Source organism: Marmota flaviventris, chromosome 6 (genome assembly GCF_047511675.1).
Source record: "Marmota flaviventris isolate mMarFla1 chromosome 6, mMarFla1.hap1, whole genome shotgun sequence".
Lineage (NCBI taxonomy): Eukaryota > Metazoa > Chordata > Mammalia > Rodentia > Sciuridae > Marmota > Marmota flaviventris.
This window is the reverse complement of record NC_092503.1, coordinates 120,566,441-120,574,159: the sequence shown is the minus strand read 5'-3', so window position 1 is coordinate 120,574,159 and position 7,719 is coordinate 120,566,441. Positions and strand designations below refer to the sequence as shown.

At 42.2% G+C, this 7,719-nt stretch overlaps 1 pseudogene; it reads left to right on the top strand.

Moving 5' to 3' along the window:
• Window positions 1-1,066: 1,066 nt before the first annotated feature.
• LOC114099315 (mRNA turnover protein 4 homolog) lies at window positions 1,067-3,035 on the top strand (annotated as a pseudogene).
• Window positions 3,036-7,719: the final 4,684 nt, after the last annotated feature.

The window sequence follows — 7,719 nt, the reverse complement described above, 5'->3', positions numbered from 1 at the left end:
CATGCCAGGCGAGCGCGCTACCACTTGAGCCATATCCCCAGCCCAACATCTTCAAATTTATACATACCCTTTACAAAGAGTAAATGTAGAAAAAGGCTGCTATACAGGTGTTCTCACAAGACTCATAAATAAACATAGATCATGCTTAATATATAACCATTTCTAAATAATGCTGCATAAGTCCAGAAAAATTATGTCAGGAGTGAATATGTTTCTTGGCACTGTTGTCTGGTTAGAGTCATTTCTCAGAACTACACTCCCCAAATTTTATCCTGACTAAAGGGTATCTTAGCACAGATATCTTTTTATGAACTTGTGAAAACTATTCTTTACTTTTTTCTGCAGAATGCCCGAAATAATGGAGAAAACAAGTTTTTGTTATTCTGTCTCCCCTGACCAAAGGTGGTCAGAGAGAATTGCATGGATCATATTTAGGATATCCTTGAATAGGTTTGCTCTTTCTATGAATTTTATCCTTTACCCACAAAGTATGTGGGAAAGGGATTATCCCAACTTGCCTGGAATTTAATTCAACTGTTTCCTAAGGGAACCAAGAGTTTATTCTACCTGACATGAAGTTGGGTGGTTTGGGGCAATGGAGTCAAGTTTCTTATCTTGCCCAGGAAATCCAGAAGGCAAGGCACATAGCCTGGTTGGTGGATCCTGGAAAAGGTGACTGCACTGGTAATGGTTTGTTCTCCCAGAGTTTGTGGACACAAAATATACTTCAGAGTTTCCTATACACCAGACATGAGCTGTAAGGAAATCTGAAAGGTTTCAAAAGCTTACACAAGAGAAAATCTTTGCTCTGAGCATCATCCAGACCCAGAGAACACAAACATTTAACTGCCAGTAAGACACTTCCTGTTTTTAATTTTATCTTCCTCCTTCTCCCTGAATATACCCCAGAGAGGCCAGGGCCTCAAAGAGCAGCTATAATGTGAAGAGGAAGGAGAACCAAACTCATTTTTGTCTGAAAAAAAACTTTCACTGGGGGAACAGAAAAAAGATTTCTATTAAATCATATTGGGCCACACTGCCATCTGTTGCACATGGCTTCAGTGAGATGCTGAAATCCAAGCCCAACAAGAAAGTTTCCTTAACCAAAACCACCAAGAAAGGCTTGGAACTGAAACAGAACCTGATGGAAGAGGAAAGGATTGAGCCCCTTTTTAATTAGCATCAACAGTACCAATAAAAAGTCCCATTGTGAAGATTTCTGGCTTTGATTGAGCCCTTCCTATGTGCCCAGTGCTGTGCCAAGTGTCTCATTTATTTCTCATTTATTGTTCCACACCATCCTCCTAGCATTCCTGTTATTTAGAAACTAAATTATATTATTACTGTTTTGTTGTTTAGGCAACTGAAGCTTAGCCAGGTTTTCTTTGCCTGCCCAAAGTCAAAAGACTAGCTAGTTACCAGGTGTAGGTGCAAGTGGCTGCACCCACCCATCTGCACTGCTTCTGACCCGCTCAACCTGGGGTGTAGCAGGTAGAGAGCAGCCAGTCTCCTGCTGGACAGAGATTTCATTCCCTAAGAATGGAATTCCATACCAGGCCTGGTGGCACATACCTGTAATCCCAGCAGCTCAGGAGGCTGAGGCAGGAGGATTGTGAGTTCAAAACCAGCTCAGCAATTTAGCAAAGCCATAAACAACTTAGCGAGACCCTGTCTCAAGATAAAGTATAAAAAGGGCTGGAGATATGACTCAGTGGTTAAGCACCCCTGAGTTCATACCTCCTACCAAAAGATAAATTGATACATATAGAGAGAATGGAATTCTACCTCCTTATGCCTTTGGCCTGCAATACAGGTAGAGCAGTGCAGATAAGCTGCCTCCCTTTATCAGAAGATAACAAGGCTCCTTACATTTCCATTTAGCTGTAATCTTCTTGGTGCAGGTAAATGTTTCTAGATTACCAATAAATTAACAAAGCAGGACCATAGGATTGATTCCATTGTTGGTCACAGATAAGTCAGAAGCCTGGGAAAGACCATGGTCTAAATCCATGGCTCGGCTTCTCCTATAACTAGTAGCTCTGGTGCAAGTAAAAGGCAGTGAGGAGACACCAGATTAAAGTCCTAGAAGCCAGGCATGGTGGCACACATCTGTAATTGGGAGGTTGAGGCAGGAGGATAACAAGTTCAAAGCCAGCCTCAGCAACTTAGCAAGGCCCTAAGCAATTTAGCGAGAATCTGTCTTTAAATAAAAAAATTAATAAAAAGGGCTGGGGATGTTGCTCAGTGATTAAGTCCCCCAGGATTTAATCTCTGCTAGCAAAGAAAAAAAAAAGCAGGTTTCCTCCCTCTGAGGTCACAGTTGCTCTACCCATGCTGCTCCTTGAACTCCAGAACCTCATCAATTTTCCCAAAGATTTGGAAATGTATGGACATATACAAGTATCTCTTCATTTTCTCTATGGCCAACATGAGGAACAGTAAGCCTAAGGACATCAGGAATACCTGGAAACATAGCCAACGTTTTTTGGCAAAAACAAGGCGATGAGGTGGGTCTTGGGTAGAAACTTGTCTGATAAGGATAGAGACAGCCTGCACCAGATGAGCAAGAAGTTGAGGGGGGAAGTTGGTCTCTTTTTTACCGACCATACAAAGGAGGAGATGAATGAGTGGTTCACAACATACACAGAAATGGACTTGCCTCTGCTGGCAACAAAGCAACTTTCACCCTGAGCCTGGATCCAGGGCCCCAGGAGCAGTTCCCCCACTCCATGGAGCCACAGATGAGGTAGCGGGGCCTGCCCATTGCCCTCAAGAGAGGTGTGGTGACCCTGCTGTCTGAATACCAGGTGTGCACAAAGGGTGATGTGCTGACCCTGGAGCAGGCTTGTGTCCTAAAGCTTTTTGGATATGAGATGGCTGAATTCAAGGTGACCGCCAAATAACCATGGGATGTACAGTTGGGAAGTTTCCAGCAGATGGGAGATGACTTATCAGAATGTGCGTCTGAGTCCTCAGAAGAATCAGAGGACAATGAGGATGACTTACTCAGGGACTCGGGACTGGAGGCCTTCTAGCACATTCTTTGTCTCCTTCAGACCATGAAGAATTGCTACTGCCCCTTGAGGGGGAATAGTTATTTATTTTTGCTGTTGATGAAGATAAGTATGGGTGATGGGAACTGACTGTTCTATAAAGAATAAAACTGGGTCTGTAGAGTGTCACTCTGTAGATAACAGGAGACTTCGTAGAAAAGAGGCCTTGGGGTGTATGCCTCTAGATCCCCAGAGTTCCTCTGTTGACCTAGTCAGCCAGACAACAATGGGGACAGCTGAGAACAGTCCCCAGAGCTGGGACTTCTCCTCCTTTCCAGACCTTGATACCCTATGCTTGGAAGGGAGAGTTGCTAAAGAAAATTAGGTACTCTGCTGGTCCTTCCCAGCCCTGCATATACACCCCAAACCAGGGCCTACTGGTGACTGCCAAGAAGCCAGGGACTCTGAGAGTAAAGCCTTTGCTGGGAGGTGGGAGTGAGTCTTCAGTGTCTCTCAGCATCCTGGAGGTTTAATTCTTGGTAGCTACTGTGGTAGGGTTTTGTCCATATTATTTCATATACAGGTGTTTAGTGAAAGCACCAAAGGAAAGAACATCTGTTTCATGAACATCCATGAGACATATATATCTTCCTACCACCTTTGGTTTATGTCTACTCTTCATGGCTTCTAACTCCCTTCAGTCTTCCTCTGCCTTTAGCAAGTATTCTCTGGGGCCTGAGTATGTAGGTCAGTGGTAAAGCGTTTGTCTAGCACTAGCATGCTTGAGGTTGGGATCAATTCCCAGCATCACAAAGAAAAAGAAATTCTCTGACCTACCTGTTGGAATAGTAGGTCTTAAACCCTCATTCTAGAGGGATCCTTACTCATATCCTCAAGGGAGAAAAGCTGCTGAACAGACCAGCCTGGCTGGGTTTCCCCACCCAGTCTGTGAGTAATCATGTCTACGCAAAGAAGTCTCCATAAAAATCCACAGGGGACTTGATGTGGTACACCCCTCAATTCTTGCTTCTCAGGAGGCTAAGGCAGGAGAAGAGGTAGATTTGAAACTACCGTGGGCCACTTAGTGAGAACCTGTGTCAAAAATTGTTTATAAAGGGCTGGGAATGTAGTTCAGTGTGGAGTACTTGCCTGACATAGGTTCAGTCGCCAGTAACACCCAAAATAGCCAAGTGCAGTGTTATACACCTTAATCCCAGCTCATGAAGGCTGAGGCAGGAGGATTGCAAGATTGAAGCCAGCCTGGGCAATTTAGCAAGACTCTGTTTCAAGATAAAAAAATTAAAAGGGCAAGGGAGGTAGCTTAGTGGTAGAGTACCCCAGGGTTCAATCCCTAGAATTAAAAAGAAAAAAAAAAAGACTTATGTTCAGAGAGCTTCCAGGGTATGTGAATATGGCAGTTCCCCACAGAGCAGAGGCCAGCACACCCAGAGAGGCTGGAAACTGCAACTCCCTCCCCACCAAAGTCTCTCACCCTATCACTTTTCCTTCTTAATATACTTCATAATAAAACTGTAAACAATGAAAAAAAAAGATTTATATTAAATCAAGTTGGAACTTCTGATTCTTACATAGTACTAACAATCTAATTGCTGAATTGAGGTTTATTTGTGCAACTTAAGGAAGTAATAGGATAGTATGTTATTTAAAATTGAAAAAAATTGTTCATATAATATGCTATAATTCCTATCTAGTGTCAAGGGAAATAGTTCTTTTAAACAAGAATCTGTAAAGGGACAATAACAGGCAAAATACCAATTTGATTAAGAATATTATTTAGTGTTTATCCAATATAGCAGTTATATCAGTTTACTTCAGACATCCTCAGAACACAAATATTAAACATAAACTATGACCAAGCAATATTAAAGGATTAGTGAGTAAATTTAAAATTATATAAATTAGATTGATTAGGACAGGAGATGTTTAAGCTCTTTTTCCTACACATACACACAGAGGCATATGCACTCGAACACATCTGAACTCCATTCAGGCCTCGATGAGGTTACATTTAGAATTTGTGCAGTAGGACATAATACTTCAGGTCTCTGTCTCATTTGAATGGTTGCATAAAATCTTTCCCTATTTCTGGGAGAGAGGCCATAAGAGGAGTCAAGGTGAAAGCACTTTTTTGGAAAATGAAAACAGTTTTGCATTGGAAATTTCTACATCTTAACTGTCTACACTGGCTTTGGAATGGAAAGATGACAGACACAGTGGAAGCAACTCTGAAAACAAGTTGCAGAACATCTGCAGAATAGGAGGAGGTGCTGGGTGAGAGGATCGAGAGGTTGAAGGGACGCACGGGGCAGCTGTTGGAGGCAATTACTCTAAGGCTTCTTTGATGACTTTTTAAGTGAATCTTTTCCTTCACAGTCTCTCAGTTATAAGGTTCAGCTTGTGCATTTTAGAATAGACAAGAACATTGGGAATTTCTGTAGGGAAATATCCTGAGATGTGGGTTCAGAGTGTGTTCTCTCTCTCTCTCTCTCTCTCTCTCTCTCTCTCTCTCTCTCTCTCTCTCTCTCCTGCATTTCCTTATTTACAGAGACTACTCAAGTAAGGAAGTGTCACTTCACACCTCTGAAGGGCTGTGTGAAGAGAACTTGGATCTTTAAAACATTGTTTCAGGTAGAGGTGAACAGAGAATGAATCAGTTTCTTAACCTGTCATCCTCCCAGGTTCAAGATGAACCAAGTCACTATGGAGCCCTTTGTTCATACAGGTCACACTAGGAAGTCCCATCATCCAGCCACCCTAGCATATTTGCTTATACCAGCAGTTCCCGGTTTCCATTCTGATGGAGAATTTATTTCAGCAGATTAGCTTCTACCGCCTTTTAGGAAGTGGAGAAGTGACACAGAATTTCTTGAGTAGTGAGTTGGGAATGAAATGCTTACATAACATAACCTCTGCACTTCTCTGGGGAAGTCCTCAGTAGGGAAAAACACCATGAAGCACCCGAGTACCAAGGGAAAGGGGTCAGGAAAGGGAAGCTGTAAGGGGAATTGAAGGTTCTCAGAATTTAGACTACGCAAGTATGTAAAGTACTGAGGTCCCAGCTCAATGTGGAAGATCCTTCATTCCCAAGTTCTAACCGATTACTCTGCAAGAATATTTCCTCTGGTCTTCAGTATTTGATACTATGGGAGGGTCAGAGTGAGATAGTGAAGAGATGATAGATGGATAGAAGATATACAGATATTATATGCATTGACATTTAGTAATTTTTAATAAAATTTCCATTTATTTCTATGGTCCTGTTTGTATCTTAAGGAACAAAAGCAAGAATATTACATCTCCCTGCTTCTGCTCAACCCAAATTTTCTGAACATACACTTTTCCAGTGAGACTCAGCATTGTGTGGAGCCACCTCACACAGAGGACCCAGGGTTTCAAGGACATGAGTTTTGGCAGCAGCAGACATGAGTGACAACCACAGCAGACATTCCACTCCCTGAGGGCTCTAGAGGAACTGAGATGGCAGGAGGGCTTCCCACAGGTTCCTAACCTCTTTTATTTTTTATTATTTTTTTTTCAAATAAGGGCATTTTTTTATTTTTTTATTTTTATTTTGTTTTTATGCGGTGCTAAGGATTAAACCCAGGGCCCCACATGCATGAGGCAAGTGCTCAGTCACTGAGCCACAATCACAGCCCCCCTAACCTCTTTTAAAGCTGAAAGTGCACTCACTGTTGCTCTTCCAGACTCCCCAACAGTTTCAAGGTGTACTTCTTTATAATAGATTCAATTCTGTTTGGAGTGTCTATGGGTACAGCAGGACAATCCTGAATGACAGTGTTCCTCACCACTTACCATCACCATAAATAGATCACTCAGGTGACCTCAGAAATCCCCTCAAGCACACAGGAAACTAGAATTTGGGAGAACAGGAAACCATGAGTAGCGTCCATATAGGAACTTCTCTTGAATCACAGAGGAGGGGAACTGAAAGTTGTTTTTGAAGTCTATCAAATTTGGTAATCTCATGAGCAGAACCAATCAGTGGATTAGGACTAAACAAAATCATAAGTTGCTAAGCAATACCTTGGGATGAAGGGGCTTTATGACATGTAAAGTGTCTTTGAATCTACCATGCATTTATTAAGCACCTTTTAAGGACAAGGTATGATGGCAGCCAGCACAGGGTACACAGAAAAATTATACAACTTAGCTTTGCCTCTGAAAGAGGAAACAATGAGCCTAAATCATAGAACCAGACTCTCAGCAGAGACTGACACTGCAGAACTCTCATCTGGTGAGAGATGGATACCCAAACTATTTTAGGGCAGGACTGTGCTATGGGTCTCCTCTTAGTGATCTAGGAGTCAATAATACAGGATGTTGAAAGCCCTTGGGTGTGATCAGAAAATCAGTGATGCCCTCCTGATGTGTGAGGGCAGCTGCAGGTCAGGATAAGACCTCACTCAGCACAGCATCTACCCTAAACAAACATGTCATGACTGAGGTTAAATGAAAGACTCACCACCTGATGGGATGTCACTGCCAGCCTGTTCTTCCTTGGAAATATTGGAATTTCAGTCCTTTCTAGGTGTAACTTAACATTTTCTTTCCATTGCACTATATTTTCAGAAACAGGAGATTCAGAGACATTTAACTTTCAGTATTCTCTATGGAGAACATCAAAATATATTCTTTGCATCAGAAGTTTAATAGTCATATGACAGGAGAAGAGCTTTCATAATCT